A 22,737-nucleotide genomic window follows, 5' to 3' on the forward strand; every position below is an offset into this window, starting at 1 on the left:
TATTAAAGTTCAAAGAGAGAGAAGAAGCCTTCTAGCTACTGGCTATGGACCAGTAGGTCTGTGGTAAACTACTCACACATCATCGGAAGGGCGGCACGGTTGATGTAGAAGCCCTCCGTTATCGAATCCCCCTCCGGCGGAGTGCCGGAAAAGGCCCTAAGATGGGATATCACGAGAACATAAACTTGCGGCGGAGAAAAAGTATTTTTTTTGGTGTGCCCTCTGACGTAAGGGGAATATTTGGGTATTTATAGAGGTGAGATTAGGGTTAGAGGAGTCATGGGGGACCACAAGACTAGGGCGCGCCCCTAGGGCTTGTGGCCCCCTTGTTGGTCTTCTGGCCTCTTCCCAAAGCTTCGTGGTTGGTCCAAGAAAAATCCTCGTAAAGTTTTATTCCGTTTGGACTCCATTTGGTATTGATTTTCTATAAAAGAAAAAAAAGAAGGAAAAAACAACAACTGCCACTCGGCACTAGGTTAATAGGTTAGTCCCAAAAAATGAGATAAAATAGCATATTAATGCATATAAAACATCCAAGATGGATAATATACTAGCATGGAACAATCAAAAATTATAAATACGTTTGGAGACTGCTACATCTTGAGCTTGCGTTGGTTTTCCCCGAAGAGGAAGGAATGATGAAGCAGAGTAGCGTAAGTATTTCCCTCAGTTTTTCAGAACCAAGGTATCAATCCAGTAGGAGCCCACGCTCAAGTCCCTCATACCCGCACAAAGCGATAGCTACTCGCAACCAACGCGATTAGGGGTTGTCAATCCCTTCACGATCACTTACGAGAGTGAGATCTGATAGATATAATATTTTTGGTATTTTTGGTATAAAGATGCAAAGTAAAAAATAAAGGCAAAGTAAAAAGCAAAGCAAGATTAAAGTGATGGAGATTGATATGATGAGAATAGACCCGGGGGCCATAGGTTTCACTAGTGGCTTCTCTCAAGAGCATAAGTATTCTACGGTGGGTGAACAAATTACTGTTGAGCAATTGACATAATTGAGCATAGTTATGAGAATATCTAGGCATGATCATGTATATAGGAATCACGTCCGTGACAAGTAGATCGAAACGATTCTGCATCTACTACTATTACTCCACTCATCGACCGCTATCCAGCATGCATCTAGAGTATTAAGTTAAAAACAGAGTAACGTCTTAAGCAAGATGACATGATGTAGAGAGATAAATTCATGCAATATGAAATAAACCCCATCCTGTTATCCTCGATGGCAACGATACAATACGTGCCTTGCTGCCCCTTCTGTCACTGGGTAAGGACACCGCAAGATCAAACCCAAAGCTAAGCACTTCTCCCATGGCAAGAACTACCAATCTAGTTGGCCAAACCAAACAGATAATTCGAAGAGACTTGCAAAGATAACCAATCATACATAAAAGAATTCATAGAAGATTCAAATATTATTCATAGATAGACTTGATCATAAACCCACAATTCATCGGTCTCAACAAAAGACACCGCAAATAGAAGATTACATCGAATAGATCTCCACAAGAGAGGGGGAGAACTTTGTATTGAGATTCAAAGAGAGAGAAGAATCCATCTAGCTACTAACTATGGACCCGAAGGTCTGAGGTAAACTACTCACACTTCATCGGAGGGGCTGGGATGATGTAGAAGCCCTCCATGATGACGGCCCTCTTCCGGCGGAGCTCCGGAACAGGCCCCAAGATGGGATCTCGTGGATACAGAAATTTGTGGCGGTGGAATTAGGTTTTTGGCTCCTGTTCCGATCGTTTGGGGGTACGTGTGTATATATAGGAGGAAGAAGTACGCCGGAGGAGCAACGAGGGGCCCACGAGGCAGGGGGCGCGCCCTAGGGGGCGCCCCCACCCTCGTGACCGCCTCTTTTGTTCCTTGGAGCAGTGTTCAAGTCTCCTGGATCACGTTCGGTGAGAAAATCACATTCCCGAAGATTTTATTCCGTTTGGACTCCGTTTGATATTCCGTTTATCCGAAACACTGAAATAGGCAAAAAAACAGCAATTCTGGGATGGGCCTCCGGTTAATAGGTTAGTCCCAAAAATAATATAAAAGTGGAAAATAAAGCCCAATATAGTCCAAAACAGTAGATAATATAGCATGGAGCAATCAAAAATTATAGATACGTTGGAGACGTATCAGGCATCCCCAAGCTTAATTCCTGCTCATCCTCGAGTAGGTAAATGATAAAAAGAGAATTTTTGATGCGGAGTGCTACTTGGCATAATTTCAATGCAAATCTTCTTAATTGTGGTATGAATATTCAGATTAGAAAGATTCAAGACAAAAGTTTATATTGACATAAAAATAATAATACTTCAAGCATACTAACAAAGCAATTATGTCTTCTCAAAATAACATGGCCAAAGAAAGTTATCCCTACAAAATCATATAGTCTGGCTATGCTCCATCTTCACCACACAAAGTATTTAAATCATGCACAACCCCAATGACAAGCCAAGCAATTGTTTCATACTCTAACTTTTTCAGAACTTTTTCAATCTTCACGCAATACATGAGCGTGAGCCATGGATATAGCACTATAGGTGGAATAGAATGGTGGTTGTGGAGAAGACAAAAAGGAGGGGAAGATAGTCTCACATCAACTAGGCGTATCAACGGGCTATGGAGATGCCCATCAATAGATATCAATATGAGTGAGTAGGGATTGCCATGCAACGGATGCACTAGAGCTATAAATGTATGAATGCTCAACAAAAGAAACTAGTGGGTGTGCATCCAACTTGCTTGCTCACGAAGACCTAGGGCAATTTTGAGGAAGCCCATCATTGGAATATACAAGCCAAGTTCTATAATGTAAAATTCCCACGAGTATATGAAAGTGACAACATATGAGACTCTCTATATGAAGAACATGGTGCTACTTTGAAGCACAATATATGAGACTCGCTATATCATGGTGCTACTTTGAAGCACAAGTGTGGAAAAAAGGATAGTAGCATTGCCCCTTTTTTTGGGCCTTCTTTTTTTTCTTTGGCCTTTCTCTCTTTTTTTTATTGGGACAATGCTCTATTGAATGATGATCATCACACTTCTATTTATTTACAACTCAATGATTACAACTCGATTCTAAAACAAAGTATGACTCTATATGGATGCCTCCGGTGGTGTACCGGGATATGCAATGAATCAAGAGTCACAAGTATGAAGAAATTATGAACTGTGGCTTTGCCAAAAATACTATGTCAACTACATGATCATGTTAAGCAATATAACAAGGATGAATGTGTCATGATGAACTAGATGGTGGAAAGTTGCATGGCAATATATCTCGGAATGGCTATGGAAATGCCATAATATGTAGGTATGGTGGCTGTTTTGAGGAAGGTATATGGTAGGTGTATGATACCGGCGAAAGGTGCGCGGTATTAGAGAGGCTAGCAAAGGTGGAAGGGTGTGAGTGCGTATAATCCATGGACTCAACATTAGTCATAAAGAACTCATATACTTATTGCAAAAATCTAGAAGTTACCAAAGCAAAGTATTACGCGCATGCTCCTAGGGGGATAGATTGGTAGGAAAAGACCATCTCTCGTTCCCGACCGCCACTCATAAGGAAGACAATCAATAAATAAATCATGCTCCGACTTCGTTACATAACGGTTCACCATACGTGCATGCTACGGGAATCACAAACCTTAACACAAGTATTCTTTAAATTCACAACTACTCAACTAGCATGACTTTAATATTATCACCTCCATATCTCAAAACAATTATCATGCTTCAATCTTTTCTTAGTATTCAACACACTCAAAAGAAAGTTTCACAAATCTTGAATACCAAGCATATTATTATTAAGAAAATTACCATGCTATTAAGAGACTCTCAAAATAATTTAAGTGAAGCATGAGAGATCAATAGTTTCTTTAAAACAAATCCACCACCGTGCTCTAAAAGATCCAAGTGAAGCACATAGAGCAAAATTATTCTATCAAATTTTAATTCATGTATGGCTCTCTCAAAAGGTGTGTACAGCAAGGATGATTGTGTCATACTAAGACACAAAGACACAAATAATACAAGACGCTCCAAGCAAAACACATATCATGCTGGTGAATAAAAATATAGCTCCAAGTAAATTACCGATTGAAGTGGACGAAAGAGGGGATGCCTTCCGGGGCATCCCCAAGCTTTGACTTTTTGGTGTCCTTGGATTATCTTGGGAGTGCCATGGGCATCCCCAAGCTTAGGCTCTTGCCACTCCTTGTTCCATGATCCATCAAAAGAATTCACCCAAAACTTGAAAACTTCACAACACAAAACTCAAAATAGAAAACTCGTGAGCTCCGTTAGCGAAAGAAAACAAAATACAACTTCAAGGTACTGTAATGAACTCATTCTTTATTTATATTGGTGTTAAACCTACTGTATTCCAACTTCTCTATGGATTATAAACTATTTTACTAGCCATAGATTCATCAAAATAAGCAAACAACACATGAAAAACAGAATCTGTCAAAAACAGAACAGTCTGTAGTAATCTGTAGCTAGCTCAAGATCTCGAACCCCAAAAATTCTAAAATAAATTGCTGGGCGTGAGGAATTTATATACTAATCATCTGAAAAAATAATTAACTAAATAGAACTCTTTAAATACACATGACAGTAGTTCTCGTGAGCGCTAAAGTTTCTTTTTTTTACAGCAAGTTCAACAAGACTTTCCCCAAGTCTTCCCAACGGTTCTACTTGGCACAAACACTAATTAAACACAAAAACACAACCAAAACAGAGGCTAAATAATTTATTTATTACTAAGCAGGATCAAAAAGCAAGGAATAAAAATAAAATTGGGTTGCCTCCCAACAAGCGCTATCGTTTAACGCCCCTAGCTAGGCATAAAAGCGAGGATAGATCTTGGTATTGACATCTTAATTCTTAATTCTTTTAGTGATGTTATTCTCGAATCCGGGAGGTTCCTTACGTTTCCCTTCATATTCAGAGATCTTGAGATCCAAAGAATCCAACCGCTTATTGCAAAGAGTAATTAACATATTCATGCGGTGAAGATTTCCGCTAACGCTCTTAAGAGGTTCAAGAGATTTTTGTAAAATCTTAGTTACTTCGCAAATTTTCTCAAAAACTTTCATTTCCTCTTGGGTATGATGGGGCCCCTTTTGTTGAGGTAAAGTTCCTACTATACCTTCCATAATTTCATGTGTGATATTGGGATCAATTTCAATAAAATTGCCTTTGGCAACACAATCCAAAAGTTGTCTATGAGATATATTAAGCCCAACATAAAAATTGCGAAGCAAAATTCTGAAATTTACTTCAAGGGTGAATTTATGATAAGATTCCATTATTCTAAACCAAGCATCCTTTAAGTTTTCTCCTTGCTTTTGTTTTAAGTGAAGGACTTCAAACTCGGGAGACATAGGAGCAGAAAGAGGACAAGTCATGACGACAAGCAAACAAACTAGCACGCGAGCAAACAAGAGGCAAATAGAGAGGGAGGATAGAGAGAGAGGGCGAATAAAACGGCAAGGGTGAATTGGGGGGGAGAGGAAAACGAGAGCCAAATGGCAAATAATGTAATGCGAGAGATAGGGATTGTGATGGGTACTTGGTATGCTGACTTTTTGCGTAGACTCCCCGGCAACGGCGCCAGAAATTCTTCTTGCTACGTCTTGAGCTTGTGTTGGTTTTCCCCGAAGAGGAAGGGATGATGCAGCAGAGTAGTTTAAGTATTTCCCTCAGTTTTTGAGAACCAAGGTATCAATCCAGTAGGAGCCCACGCTCAAGTCCCTCGTACCTGCACAAAGCGATAGCTACTCGCGACCAACGCGATTAGGGGTTGTCAATCCCTTCACGATCACTTACGAGAGTGAGATCTGATAGATATAATATTTTTGGTATTTTTGGTATAAAGATGCAAAGTAAAAAATAAAGGCAAAGTAAAAAAAGCAAAGCAAGATTAAAGTGATGGAGATTGATATGATGAGAATAGACCCGGGGGCCATAGGTTTCACTAGTGGCTTCTCTCAAGAGCATAAGTATTCTACGGTGGGTGAACAAATTACTATTGAGCAATTGACAGAATTGAGCACAGTTATGAGAATATCTAGGTATGATCATGTATATAGGCATCACGTCCATGACAAGTAGATCGAAACGATTTTGCATATACTACTATTACTCTACTCATCGACCGCTATCCAGCATGCATCTAGAGTATTAAGTTAAAAACAGAGTAACGCCTTAAGCAAGATGACATGATGTAGAGAGATAAATTCATGCAATATGAAATAAACCCCATCTTGTTATCCTCGATGGCAATGATACAATACGTGCCTTGCTGCCCCTTCTGTCACAAGGGTAAGGACACCGCAAGATCGAACCCAAAGCTAAGCACTTCTCCCATGGCAAGAACTACCAATCTAGTTGGCCAAACCAAACGGATAATTCGAAGAGACTTGCAAAGATAACCAACCATACATAAAAGAATTCAGAGAAGATTCAAATATTATTCATAGATAGACTTGATCATAAACCCACAATTCATCGGTCTCAACAAACACACCGTAAAAAGAAGATTACATCGAATAGATCTCCACAAGAGAGGGGGAGAACTTTGTATTGAGATTCAAAGAGAGAGAAGAAGCCATCTAGCTACTAACTATGGACCCGAAGGTCTGAGGTAAACTACTCACACTTCATGGGAGGGGCTAGAATGATGTAGAAGCCCTCCGTGATGATGGCCCTCTTCCAACGGAGCTTCGGAACAGGCCCCAAGATGGGATCTCGTGGATACAGAAAGTTGCGGCGGTGGAATTAGGTTTTTGGCTCCTGTTCTGATCCTTTGGGGGTACGTGTGTATATATAGGAGGAAGAATTACGTCGCAGGGGTAGCGAGGGGCCCACGAGGCAGGGGGGCGTGCCCCCCACCCTCGTGACCGCCTCTTTTGTTCCTTGGAGCAGGGTCCAAGTCTCCTGGATCACGTTCGGTGAGAAAATCACGTTCCCGAAGATTTTATTCCGTTTGGACTCCATTTGATATTCCGTTTATCCGAAACACTGAAATAGGCAAAAAAACAGCAATTCTGGGCTGGGCCTCCGGTTAATAGGTTAGTCCAAAAAATAATATAAAGTGGAAAATAAAGCCCAATGTAGTCCAAAACAGTAGATAATATAGCATGGAGCAATCAAAAATTATAGATACATTGGAGACGTATCAGAGACGTATCAAGCATCCTCATGCTTCATTCCTGCTCGTTATGTCCTTGTAAGTTTGTTGTAATTGCAATGATTAATGACATACTTTAAAATTAAGTCAATTTACAATATATTCATGGAGAGCTCTAGATCCACGGTATTTTTCAATGTTGTTAATGGTGCATATGTGGTATCAATGGATCATAGGCGGCCACTATCTCTTCACATGTCTACTATGGTTCTAATTTCTTGATAAGGCATATTCACGTCTATTAAGAAAACCTTGATTTCTCATATTCATTAATTCATATGAGGTGCAGTTGTTGTTCTTGGTAGTGTTATGCAATCATAAGTAATGGATTCTAGTCTCTTGAGTTGAAGTTTGGACTTGTTTTCTATCTTTTAATTTATTTATTTAATGAGCATGGCTTCTGTTTTTAGTTGGCACGCTAATGTTTGCCTCACAATATTATAAGAGGTGCATTGTTGTAATACATGTTCCACCTCCTTCATTCATAAGATGACAATAATCTAAACAACAAAATTGTTGGTATTGATAAAAACACATCATGGACCAAGACCTGGAACACTGAGCATGCATATTTTCCCCAAAGATCCTAGTTAAGAAAATAGTCCAAAGGATAATGAATTTGGAAACAAATATATTTTATTTCAATATAGCTCTTAAATGTAAGCGCTAAATAGCATCTAAAAAAGCTCTCCATAGTATATAAGACCATCAATATCTTTTCCAGTGGAAGAAGGCGGCACATCAACCCATCCACCATTTACCATGGAAGACTGTCCTAGATCAGTACCGCTAGAGCCTAAGTAATCATCCATCCCCAGGAAACTATTGTAGAATAACTGATATGATAGAGCATAACCCCATTGTTCAGTGTTAAATGGGTCATCAATAGAAAAGGCATTGCCACTCGAGTATCCCAATAGTGGAGAGGCCTCCAAATTCTGCCCAGATGTTGAGTCATGGTTTGCATCACTTTGTTGTGGTTGCACTATGTTGCAAGGACTTTCATAGTTCTGAACATGCAACCCTTCTGGTTGAGTTTGCTCGTGTACCTGATTTGGTATGGGTTGGACATGGGAATCCAAGTGTGGAGCTAAAGATGGTGGTGCAGAATGGAACATTTGTGGTACCTACATAGGAAAAAGTGGTGCCAAAGTTTGTTCTGGTTGTGATGGTAGTGGATCTGAAGGCAGCTGGAGTTGTGAGAGATTGTGAGGCCATGTTGACTGCATAAGTGAATGAGTAGTACCCAAATGATCCGCCGGTAGAATACTTGGTAGTTGCAGATCCTGTGACACACATGTGCCATCGGTCTTGGCTTCACGACCATGTAATGGAGGTAACCGGCATCTAATGTCTTTTTGGACCCGAGAGAGCTCACTGAAGAGCTTGTTCAGATCTTCAAGACTTAGATCTGATGTCTACTACACAACCTTCTTCTTGTAGACGTTGTTGGGCCTCCAAGTGCAGAGGTTTGTAGGACAGTAGCAAATTTCCCTCAAGTGGATGACCTAAGGTTTATCAATCTGTAGGAGGCATAGGATGAAGATGGTCTCTCTCAAGCAACCCTGCAACCAAATAACAAAGAGTCTCTTGTGTCCCCAACACACCCAATACAATGGTAAATTGTATAGGTGCACTAGTTCGGTGAAGAGATGGTGATACAAGTGCAATATGGATAGTAGATAAAGGTATTTGTAATCTGAAATTATAAAAACAGCAAGGTAACTAATGATAAAAGTGAGCGTAAACGGTATTGCAATGATAGGACATAAGGCCTAGGGTTCATACTTTCACTAGTGAAAGTCCTCTCAACAATAATAACATAATTGGATCACATAACTATCCCTCAACATGCAACAAAGAGTCACTCCAAAGTCACTAATAGCGGAGAACGAACGAAGAGATTATGGTAGGGTACGAAACCACCTCAAAGTTATTCTTTCCAATCAATCCGTTGGGCTATTCCTATAAGTGTCACAAACAGCCCTAGAGTTCGTACTAGAATAACACCTTAAGACACAAATCAACAAAAACCCTAATGTCACCTAGGTACTCCAATGTCACCTCAAGTATCCGTGGGTATGATTATACGATAAGTGTCACACAATCTCAGATTCATCTATTCAACCAACACAATGGACCTCAAAGAGTGCCCCAATGTTCTACCGGAGAATCACGACGAAAACGTGTGCCAACCCCTATGCATAGGTTCATGGGCGGAACCCGCAAGTTGGTCACCAAAACATACATCAAGTGAATCACGTGGTATCCCATTGTCACCACAGATACGCACGGCAAGACATAGACCAAGTGTTCTCAAATCTTTAAAGACTCAATCCGATAAGATTACTTCAAAGGGGAAACTCAATTCATTACAAGAGAGAAGAGGGGGAGGAGAAACATAAGATGCAACTATAATAGCAAAGCTCGCGATACATCAAGATCATGCCAAATCAAGAACGCGAGAGAGAGAGAGAGAGAGAGAGAGATCAAACACATAGCTACTGGTACATACCCTCAGCCCTGAGGGAGAACTACTCCCTCCTCGTCATGGAGAGCACCGGAATGATGAAGATGGCCACCGGAGAAGGATTCCCCCTCTGGCAGGGTGCCAGAACGGGTCTAGATTGGTTTTCGGTGGCTACAGAGGCTTCTGGCGGCGGAACTCCTGATCTATTGTATGTTCTGGAAGTTTTAGGGTACGTGAGTATATATGGGTGCAGGAAGTACATTGGTGGAGCTTCGGGGGCCTCACGAGGCAGGGGGGCGCCCTAGGGGGCGTCCCCACCCTCGTGAGCACCTCCCGTGGGGTCCAAGTCCATCCGGTAGCTTTCCTTCCAAAAATAACTTCTCTAGTTGATTTCGTTCCGTTTCGACTCCGTTTGATATTCCTTTTCTTCGAAACACTGAAATAGGCAAAAAACAGCAACTCTGGGCTGGGCCTCCGGTTAATAGGTTAGTCCCAAAAATAATGTAAAAGTGGATAATAAATCCAAATATTGCCCAAAACAGTAGATAACATAGCATGGAGCAATCAAAAATTATAGATACGTTGGAGACGTATCAAGCATCCCCAAGCTTAATTCCTGCTCATCCTCGAGTAGGTAAATGATAAAAAGAGAATTTTTGATGCGGAGTGCTACTTGGCATAATTTTAATGTAATTCTTCTTAATTGTGGTATGAATATTCAGATCCGAAAGATTCAAGACAAAAGTTCATATTGACATAAAAATGATAATACTTCAAGCATACTAACTAAGCAATTATGTCTTCTCAAAATAATATGGCCAAAGAAAGTTCATCCCTACAAAATCATATAGTTTAGTCATGTTTCATTTTCGTCACACAAGAATGCTCTCATCGTGCACAACCCCGAGGACAAGCCAAGCAATTATTTCATACTTTAGTAATCTCAAACCTATAAACTTTCACGCAATATATGAGCGTGAGCCATGGACATAGCACTATGGGTGGAATAGAATATAATGAGGGGGGTTATGTGGAGAAGACAAAAAAGGAGAAAGTCTCACATCAACGAGGCTAATCAATGGGCTATGGATATGCCCACCGATTCATGTTAATGCAAGGAGTAGGGATTGCCATGCAACGGATGCACTAGAGTTATAAATGTATGAAAGCTCAACAAAAGAAACTAGTGGGTGTGCATCCAACTTGCTTGCTCACGAAGACCTAGGGCACTTGAGGAGATCCATTGTTGGAATATACAAGCCAAGTTCTATAATGAAAAATTCTCACTAGTATATGAAAGTGATAACATGATAGACTCTCTACTATGAAGATCATGGTGCTACTTTGAAGCACAAGTGTGGTAAAAGGATAGTAGCATTGTCCCTTCTCTCTTTTTCTCTCATTTTTTGGGCCTTCTCTTTTTTATGGCCTTTTTTTATTCCTCACTTGGGACAATGCTCTAATAATGATGATCATCACACTTCTATTTATTTACAACTCAATGATTACAACTCGATACTAGAACAAATATGACTCTATATGAATGCCTCCAGCGGTGTACCGGGATATGCAATGAACCAAGAGTGACATGTATGAAAGAATTATGAACGGTGGCTTTGCCACAAATACTATGTCAACTACATGATCATGCTAAGCAATATGACAATGATGAATGTGTCATGATGAATGGGATGATGGAAAGTTGCATGGCAATATATCTCGGAATGGCTATGGAAATGCCATAATAGGTAGGTATGGTGGCTGTTTTGAGGAAGATATAAGGAGGTTTATGTGTGAAAGAGCGTATCATATCACAGGGTTTGGATGCACCGGCGAAGTTTGCGCCAACTCTCAATGTGAGAAAGGGCAATGCACGGTACGGAAGAGGCTAGCAAGGATGGAAGGGTGAGAGTGCGTATAATCCATGGAATCAACATTAGTCATAAAGAACTCACATACTTATTGCAAAAATCTACAAGTCATCCAAAACCTCGGCACTACGCGCATGCTCCTAGGGGGATAGATTGGTAGGAAAAGACCATCGCTCGTCCCCAACCGCCACTCATAAGGAAGACAATCAAATAACACCTCATGTTTCAAATTTGTTGCATAACGTTTACCATACGTGCATGCTACGGGACTTGCAAACTTCAACACAAGTATTTCTCAATTTCACAACTACTCAACTAGCATGACTTTGATATTATTACCTCCATATCTCAAAACAATCATCAAGCATCAAACTTTTCTTAGTATTCAACACACTCATAAGAAAATTTTATTATTAATCTTGCATACCAAGAATATTGGGATTTTAAGAAAATTACCATGCTATTAAGACTCTCAAAATAATCTAAGTGAAGCATGAGAGATCAATAGTTTCTATAAAACAAATCCACCACCATGCTCTAAAAGATATAAGTGAAGCACTAGAGCAAAATTATAAAGCTCAAAAGATATAAGTGAAGCACATAGAGTATTCTATCAAATTCCAAATCATTTATGGCTCTCTCAAAAGGTGTGTACAGCAAGGATGATTGTGGTAAACTAACAAGCAACGACTCAAATCATAAAAGACGCTCCAAGCAAAACACATATCATGTGGTGAATAAAAATATAGCTCCAAGTAAAGTTACCGATAGAAGTAGACGGAAGAGGGGATGCCTTCCGGGGCATCCCCAAGCTTAGGCTTTTAGGTATCCTTATATTATCTTGGGGTTTCCATGGGCATCCCCAAGCTTAGGCTCTTGCCACTCCTTGTTCCATAATCCGTCAAATCTTTACCCAAAACTTGAAAACTTCACAACACAAAACTGAAAGTAGAAAACTCGTGAGCTCTGTTAGCGAAAGAAAACAAAAGACCACTTCAAGGTACTGTAATTAACTCATTATTTATTTATATTGGTGTTAAACCTGCTGTATTCCAACTTCTCTATGGATTTTAAACTATTTTACTAGCCATAGATTCATCAAAATAAGCAAACAACACACGAAAAACAGAATCTGTCAAAAACAGAACAGTCTGTAGTAATCTGTAGCTAGCGCAAGATCTGGAACCCAAAAAATTCTAAAATAAATTTCTGGATCTGAGGAATTTATCTATTAATCATATTCAAAAATAATTAACTAAATATCACTCTCCAATAAAAAATGGCAGCAATTCTTGTGAGTGCTAAAGTTTCTGTTTTTTACAGCAAGATCAACAAGACTCCCAACAGTTCTACTTGGCACAAACACTAATTAAAACATAAAAACTCAACCAAAACAGAGGCTAGATAAATTATTTATTACTAAACAGGATCAAAAAGCAAGGAATAAAAATAAAATTGGGTTGCCTCCCAACAAGCGCTATCGTTTAACGCCCCTAGCTAGGCATGATGATTTCAACGATGCTCACATAAAAGATAAGAATTGAAACATAAAGAGAGCATCATGAAGAATATGAATAGCACATTTAAGCCTAACCCACTTCCTATGCATAGGGATTTTGTGAGCAAACAACTTGTGGGAACAATAATCAACTAGCATAGGAGGGTAAAAAAAGCATAACTTCAAAACTTTAAGCACATAGAGAGGAAACTTGATATTATTGCAATTCCTACAAGCATATGTTCCTCCCTCATAATAATTTTCAGTAGAATCATGAATGAATTCAACAATATAACCAGCACCTAAAGCATTATTTTCATGATCTACAAGCATAGAAATTTTATTACTCTTCACATAAGCAAAATTCTTCTCATTCGGGATAGTGGGAGTATCATAAGAGACTTGGATACTATAAATTGTTTACACATTAAAAGAGTAATGTTCAGAAAAGGGGTAACCATAATCATGACAAGTTTTATAAATATAATCCTCACTACTTTTTATAGCATATGTATCATCACAATAATTATCATAAGTAGGAGGCATGTTATTATCATTATAAATTTGCATATAAAAACTTGGGATACTAAAAATATCATCTTCATTAATCATAGCATCCCCAAGCTTGGGACAAACATTAATTGCAGCAAATATATTCTCAAAAACATCATCTTCGTCAAACATAGCATCCCCAAGCTTGGGCCTTTTCATATCATAAGCATAATCACTCTCATCATTAATAGTATGGATAGCACCAATAGTATAGCAATTATCATATTCGTCCAAGCAAGTGCCAAAAAGATTTTCAAGATCATAAGAAGTATCATTATCTTCCACAATTATATTTTCATGAGGCACAATAGTAATAGGAGCAGCATTATTTGGGAGAGATATCTTTTTACCTCTCTTCCTTTTTCTTTTCTTCTTCTTCACCACATCATGTGTGGGTTCAATCCTATTTTTGGAGCTCCTTATTAATGAGATTGGTTGAATAGGAGGCTCCTCCTCGTTACCTGATTTATCATAAGAAATAATAGGAGGATATTGGGAAGTCTCTTCCCTTTCATTAGTATTCTCTTCATCTTCTATTTGTATTCTTTTCTTTATGTAATTGGCAATATAAGGATTTTCAATGCAATTCACCGCACAATACATATAAATTTCCTCTAGGTCAAAATGAAGAACTCTATCAAGGGAAAATTTTGGAATATCCTTAGTTATATGTTTCATTTCTTCGTAGCCCATAAGCAAACTAAGTTCATTATAATGTGCAAGGGAAATCAAGTCATCACAATTTTTGGACACGATTAGATCATGAAACAATTTGCATCGGATAATTAAATGACCACGTTCATTACAAAGCTCACAAGTATGGCCAAGAAAATTTAAATTTTCAGCACAATCATCTAGCTCTTCTTGCAACAATTTAGTTTCTAAGTACTTATGCTTCTTGCAATATCTATCTTCTCTATTTGGTGTGTACTTACAAACCCAATGCACTCCACAAAAATTGACATGTTTATAGGAGACATTTTCATCATAACTAGTGCAATCATCATTAGTGTCATGGATATTCAAAGAATTCGTACTAACAACATTGCAATCATGCTCATCATTCAAATATTTAGTTCCAAACATTCTAATGCATTCTTCTTCTAGCACTTGAGCACAACTTTCCTTTCCATCAAACTCACGAAAGATATTAAAAAGATGAAGCATATGAGGCAAACTTAATTCCATTTTTTTGTAATTTTCTTTTATAGACTAAACTAGTGATAAAACAAGAAACTAAAAGACTCGATTGCAAGATCTAAAGATATACCTTCAGGCACTCACCTCCCCGGCAACGGCGCCAGAAAAGAGCTTGATGTCTACTACACAACCTTCTTCTTGTAGACGTTGTTGGGCCTCCAAGTGCAGAGGTTTGTAGGACAGTAGCAAATTTCCCTCAAGTGGATGACCTAAGGTCTATCAATCCGTAGGAGGCGTAGGATGAAGATGGTCTCTCTCAAGCAACCCTGCAACCAAATAACAAAGAGTCTCTTGTGTCCCCAACACACCCAATACAATGGTAAATTGTATAGGTGCACTAGTTCGGCGAAGAGATGGTGATACAAGTGCAATATGGATAGTAGATAATAGTTTTTGTAATCTGAAAATATAAAAACAGCAAGGTAACTAATGATAAAAGTGAGCGTAAACGGTATTGCAATGTGTGGAAACAAGGCCTAGGGTTCATACTTTCACTAGTGCAAGTCCTCTCAACAATACTAACATAATTGTATCACATAACTATCCCTCAACATGCAACAACGAGTCACTCCAAAGTCACTAATAGCGGAGAACGAACGAAGATATTATGGTAGGGTACGAAACCACCTCAAAGTTATTCTTTCCAATCAATCCGTTGGGCTATTCCTATAAGTGTCACAAACAGCCCTAGAGTTCGTACTAGAATAACACCTTAAGACACAAATCAACCAAAACCCTAATGTCACCTAGGTACTCCAATGTCACCTCAAGTATCCGTGGGTATGATTATACGATAAGCGTCACACAATCTCAGATTCATCTATTCAACCAACACAAAGGACCTCAAAGAGTGCCCCAAAGTTCTACCGGAGAATCACGACGAAAACATGTGCCAACCCCTATGCATAGGTTCATGGGCGGAACCCGCAAGTTGGTCACCAAAACATACATCAAGTGAATCACGTGGTATCACATTGTCATCACAGATACACACGGCAAGACATAGATCAAGTGTTCTCAAATCTTTAAAGACTCAATCCGATAAGATTACTTCAAAGGTGAAACTCAATTCATTACAAGAGAGAAGAGGGGGAGGAGAAACATAAGATCCAACTATAATAGCAAAGCTCGCGATACATCAAGATCATGCCAAATCAAGAACGCGAGAGAGAGAGAGAGAGAGATCAAACACATAGCTACTGGTACATACCCTCAGCCCTGAGGGAGAACTACTCCCTCCTCGTCATGGAGAGCACCGAGATGATGAAGATGGCCTCCGGAGAAGGATTCCCCCTCCGGTAGGGTGCCGGAACGGGTCTAGATTGGTTTTCGGTGGCTACGGAGGCTTCTGGCAGCGGAACTCCCGATCTACTGTGTGTTCTAGAAGTTTTAGGGTACGTGAGTATATATGGGTGCAGGAAGTACGTCGGTGGAGCTTCGAGGGCCTCACGAGGCAGGGGGCGCGCCCCCCACCCTCGTGAGCACCTCCCTTGGCTCCTGACGTGGGGACCAAGTCCATCCGGTAGCTTTCCTTCCAAAAATAACTTCTCCAGTTGATTACGTTCCGTTTCGACTCCGTTTGATATTCCTTTTCTTCGAAACACTAAAATAGGCAAAAAAATAGCAATTCTGGGCTGGGCCTCCGGTTAATAGGTTAGTCCCAAAAATAATATAAAAGTGGATAATAAAGCCCGATATTGCCCAAAACAGTAGATAACATAGCATAGAGCAATCAAAAATTATAGATACGTTGGAGACATATCAAGATCTTGTTCCTTCGTGAAGATAAGATTTGCCACCATACCTGGATTCTCTTCTTGGATATTTTTCATATGAAGGATGGAAAGTAGGTTTTTTTTCTTCCATGGTCATGTTCTCCATGTCCAATTGAGCCACCTCATTTTGTAGGCTTCCAATCCTACCAGTGGTTGGCTCGTCGGCGGAGGGAACTGCTGGTGGAGCTCCAAATAGGAAAGCATCAACAATGGGATCGGCCAATGGCGTCCCAAATGAGTGCATCTTTCCATTGTTTGCCTCTAGGACGACCGCAGCCCTAGCCCTAGTGAGGGCAGAGATGTCAGTCGCCCTCTTGAACAAACCGGAACGTCGCTTGTAGAAGGTGAGATCACGGTCTCTGTCATTATGGATGTATGCCACACCTGACCGCCGCTCTTTCCTCGGCATACTAATGTGGACAAAGAGGAAGAAACTTACTACTACAAATAGGAAGCACAAGTATCTACAAGAAACTAGAGATTTATAGGTACTGTTGGCTAACCACATATTGGTGTAGGATATGAGAAGATGTACTCCCCTTATATAGAATAAAAGGGTTGTATGGGAGTGCTATTTGATTATGCTAAGACTATGTAAATCTTTAGTAAGAATTAACATACATAACTCATAAAAGGTGCTAGTTTATGGATACTATTAACTATCGTCCAAATATACATATGAGAATGCATTGACATCCTTCTTTGCAACCACTCATATGTCTTTCTTATGATGTAAGTATTCACATCCATATAGAGAACTATTAACACTTCTAAAAATAGAAATATTAAATGATTGCCATTTGACTACAACCATATCCTTATCTAGAAGTATTAATGTGAGTTAAACCCAACTAAGTTTTACTCTAATATGCAAAATAATGGTGGTCAAAATTACTTGGTTGTTAATTGCGTCCAAATCCTTTGTTGATCACATTGATTGCATCCTAATATATCAGTGATCACATTGATTACATCCATATCATGTACTAGCTATAAACTATCTAATCTAGAAGTGGTCGTCCTTTAATCCATAATACGCCAGTATAACATGGACCTTGCTTTGGGACTTAACATAGAAACTGAGATACCAACTAGGAAAGATACACTCAGAGAAACTAGAAAATAGCAAGACATTTGGTATGTCATGGTTAACACATATGTTACTCTGAGCATCGACCTGCCTCCTTGGTAAGCCCAGTTCCCATGGAAGATGTGTTTTTATTGGTTACACATGTATATCTTGGGCCCTAGTTTTTTGTGGCCCATAAAATAATATGTACAAGGCTTTTCTGGAAGTAGCCAACACAACCTAATATATTATATGTTAAAAGTAATTGATGGGCTCACCAAAAAAGGACAAAAGTGCTAGAAAATCCCTCAAAACAAAAAACATCTGACTATCTATCTATTATATATTATAAGTAATCGACGGGCTCCCCAGAAAAAAGATAAAAAATGCTAGAAAACCCCTCAAAAAATAAAATCATTCGACTGTCTATTTAATAGGCTGGAATTTTATAACCATTAGAATAGTTCTAAGTGAAATCATTACCCACCATTGCCATTATAAGAAAAAATGCTTCATCCAACTTATTAGGACGTGGGTTGATGCCATCTTATTAAGATGTGGGCTGATGCCATATTATAATGGAAAAATAGTTACGTTCCCATAATACAAAAAGGACTACTCACACATGAACACGGTGGCAGCAATGTTCATGTAAATGATCTCTGTGATGTATTCCTCCTCGGTAGAGTACCTGATTGGATATTCACGGAGCAGAGAGGTGGGCGGCGCAAAAATCCTCTATTAATATTTTTGAGGTTTTCGGGAGTATATAAAGGCAGCGGAAGAAAGAGGCGATGGAGGCGACTTCTATGGCGGCCATGCTCCCCCTTGGATGCTAGTGCCGATCAATGGCATGTGGCCTAGTGTCCAGGTGGGTCCATGTCCCTCCGGCTTCATTTCTTCATGAAACTTGGTGTGTTTTTTCAGTTCTTTGGTCCCTGAAAAGTTCATTTTTTAAAGAATCCAAAAAACAACAACTGGCACTTTGCACTGAATTAATAGGTTAATCAAGAAAAATATAAAACTTGATGCCAATACTATGCCATCATGATATAATTATAGCATGAAACAATAAACATTTATAAATACGTATAGGACATATCAACTGGCATGAATAAATTGATGTTTTTCTAGGGTTCGCTAATACTCGGCAATATTGTTCTCCTAGATAACCAGATAGACACAAGGTACTCCTTGGTTCCTATTGGTTCGACGTCCAAGCTAAAATGGTGACTAGCACGAATAAATTGATGGCTTTCTCTATCGCTCAGTATTACTTGATGACACTCTTCTGCTGGGTAGCTGAACAGAAGCGAGGTTCTTCCTACCAATTACAAATGGGCGACTCCCACTATGTCGCCATTGCCACGTTAATCCAAGCTAAAATGGTGACAAGCATGAATAAATACTTGTCTTTCTCTAAGGCTTATTAATAATTCATGGTACTATTCGGTTGGATAGCCAGACAGAAGTAATGTACTCCTTGTCAATTTGAGGGCACAACTCTTGGCATCTAGCCATCCGTCTAGTGACTAGCACGAATAAATTGATGTCTTTCTCTACAACAAATGATTGATGGTACTATTCGGCTAGACAACTAGATAGAAGCAAGGTACTCCCTGGTTCCTGCCGATTTAAGGCGGATGGCTCCCGGTAATATGTGCATTAATCCAAACGGAAACGGTGACTAGCATGAATAAATCCATGTCTTTCTTTTTGGATCTTTAATACTTCCACATTTCGACTAGGTTGTCCGGAAGCGTGAGGTGGGCATCTTCAGATACTGAGCCACATGCACATTAATCCATGCTAAAATGGTGACTTGCACAAATATATCGATATCTTTCTCTAGGGCTCATTAACACTTGATGGTATCATTTGGTTGGACAACCGGATGGAAAGCAAGTATTCCATGATTTCCTATCCATATAGGGTGGATGGCTCCAGGGCACGAGATAGTTACACAATAATCTGGGCTCATCTAAAACGAATAAATGGATGTCTTTCTCTATGGCTCATTAATACTTTGGTGGCACTCTTTGGGGTGTACAAAAGCGAGGTACTCCGTTCTGATTTCAGGTGGTTGTGGGACCACTAGATGGACACAAGCAAGGTACTCCCTGTCATTTGGGGGAATATTTTAAATATTATTTGTATTACATAAATTTCGAAAATATAACCCTAACATATAATATTTCACTGGTAGTACTCCACATGTCAGTGCCAACAATGACAGGTATCATTAGCACTGCCAATGATACATCTGTTGTCGTTTTGAGTCATGTGGGCCATCATCAGTGCATCCTACATCAGCCCTCCCACATGACACACTCGTACAGAGCAAGCTACCTTTGGTCATGTACAATGTTGCTATATTTGCAATGTCACCTAAGATCATTGATGAGTTAAACGAGAGTGAATGGAGGAAAAAAAAGGCTTGCCATCTCTTACCTAAGAGAAGGTCTCTCAAGAAAAGAAGATAAGACAATGCTATCCAATGTACTAGATGTCATCTCTTATATTTTCTAGTTTAATTTTAACCATCACATTAATTTAAGAGCATGTAAAGGTTACTTGTTAGGCTAAGAGCTAATTCATTGTATAATATGTTTTTAAGCTTCTCTAAATGACATACATAGCATACGAGAATATTGTAACAAATAACTATTTGTGTATAGTGTGCTCGGTCTATTATGTAGATATAAAGCATGTGCTATTTGAATGTAATGTTGCAAGGGAGGTTTGGGACAATCTTGGTCTACTGGAACTAACCGAAGAGGCATGCATGCTGGACCATTGAGGTAGTGTTTTTTTTCACAAATTCACAATTGATTTTTTTATTTGCTAATATTATTTTTAAAAAGCATGATTTTTTTAGTTTGAGAACATTTTAAAATTTTCAGAAATTATTTTTAATTGGGGAATAATTATAATTTGATGAGCATTTTTAAACATCCTAAACATTTATTTTAATTAGAATATATTTTTATAAAGTTGCAAACCTTAAAATCCATGGATTGTTTTTCAAAATTCGAAGCATTTATTAAAATTCTTGAAAATATGTAGAAAATGAATAAAATTTATCAGCATTTGTTAAAATTTTCACAGTAGGCAACCTTTTAATAAGTTTTCTAGTAAACAGCTAAAAATAGATCTGTACAACTGAGAAAAAGCTATATCTCGCAAGATATAACCTGAGCTCGCCTCTGAGCCCACCTTAGTGGGTGGGCCCAATGGTTCGGATTTGGAAAGGTAGTACTGGCTGGTACAGATTTGTTTTAGAACCAGTTTCACAAAAAAACTAGTTTTAGAACCTTTCGAGTTATTATTTTTCCTTTTTGTTATTCGGTGTTTTCTTGGTGTACTTCATTTTTATTTCTTGTTTATTTTCTCTATTGGTTTTCATTAGTCTCATTATTGAATTTTATGTTTTTCATTCCTTTCTCTCTTTTTTGCATTTTTCAAATACACATTGACTTTATTTAAATACACATTGGAAAATGCTTATACATGTTGAACCTATTTGGATACACGTTAAACACTTTTCAAATACAATTTGAATACTTTTTTAAATACACCTTGAACATTTTTCAAATGTACACTTGTAGGGTAACGCGGCAGAAAACAAAAAAATTCCGACCTATGCACCAGCCCAGGACCACTATGGAGACTGCATACATGGTTTGATCTTTTTCGTTACCGACTCGTAGCGCAGCGGGAAGTAGAGTCGATGACGATCGGCGGTGCAGATCCCCGCAGCTAGGGTTTACAACCTCCCAACCGCGAGGATGTATACCCTCATCTGCTCCTCAGGCAGCCCTTCGGGAGGACCTTCGAAACTCGGACAGCCCTTCGGGAGGACCTTCGAAACTGGAAGGTCACTCAGACAGCCCTTTGGGAGGACCTTCGAAACTCGGACGGTCACACGGACAGCCCTCCGGGAGGCACTCACGAAGTAAGACCGAAACTATGATCTCCTCTACAGAGTTGCACACATACGGTGTCATCTATCCGGCAGCTTCGCCGTTCAGAAGTAGTTCCTGCCGGAACCCAGACAGCCTTTCGGCTCTACGAAACTATTTCACGGGGAGGGAGAGAGAAGTCAAATCATTGCATGGCACTTGTATGTGAGAAGGGATGAGGAGAATGGCAGCCCCTTCTCCTCCTTTTATAGGCCAAGGCAAGGGGTGGGGCGGTGGAGGAAATACCAAAACACCCATGCTACATGTCCCACATGAAGGGTGAAATGGTAACTCAAGTGGGGCACCAAGGGGATACCATGGAGGCACCCCCTTGGCCAGCCACAACCTTGCCCCCTCCCATGGGGGGGGGGGGGCAACAAGCCACCAACATGTCTCCTAGAAACATGGGTGCTCCCTAGACAAAAAGCCACCAAACATGTAACTCCCGATTCGTGGGATCTTGTCCCCTCATGCTGAGACAAGATGTTTTCCGCGAAACATTTTTTCTGAAAAATTCCGGAAGGTCCCAGAACATTTCCGGCACCCTCTAAAATTCTTCTGGGCATGATCCGAAACATTTCCGGTGTGGTGATTTTTATCAGCGAAAAGTAACAACGGCGGTTACGGCAGCTCCGGAACATTTTCGGTTTTTCTCTCCGAAAATTCCCAAAAGTTCCCAGACCAATTCTGGGGCCCTCTAAGAATTTCCAGGCGAGTGCCGAAACCATTTTGACCTAATAATATATTCCGAAACAACTTTTCGGTTTTACCGAAACTCTTTTGGTGTTCTCTCTCCGGAAATCTTCTGTTGTCTCCGAAACTTTTCCGGTGACTTTCTCTCAGACTCCCTGTCTAGTATTCAGCAGATAGATGACCCTTAAGCGTGTGACCCTATAGGTTCGGTGAAGTATAGACATGACCTGGAACCCCTTCCGATCAATGATCAACATCGGAGCCGTGGACACCGATATTGACCCCTATACCCACACGAATGAATATTCGAGTGAACCTCCAGTTGCCGTGTGCTATTCCTGTTGCTTTGTGACATGTTACAAATACCCGAGGTGAGATTTACTTGCATCCCCGTGGATCAACGACTTGTCCACTATGCTAGTTAC

General features: G+C 39.7%; 1 pseudogene; it reads right to left on the reverse strand.

Moving 5' to 3' along the window:
• Positions 1–7,899: 7,899 nt before the first annotated feature.
• LOC119334156 lies at positions 7,900–16,997 on the reverse strand (annotated as a pseudogene).
• Between the last annotated feature and the right edge of the window lie 5,740 nt (positions 16,998–22,737).

Source organism: Triticum dicoccoides, chromosome 7A, assembly GCF_002162155.2.
Source record: "Triticum dicoccoides isolate Atlit2015 ecotype Zavitan chromosome 7A, WEW_v2.0, whole genome shotgun sequence".
Lineage (NCBI taxonomy): Eukaryota > Viridiplantae > Streptophyta > Magnoliopsida > Poales > Poaceae > Triticum > Triticum dicoccoides.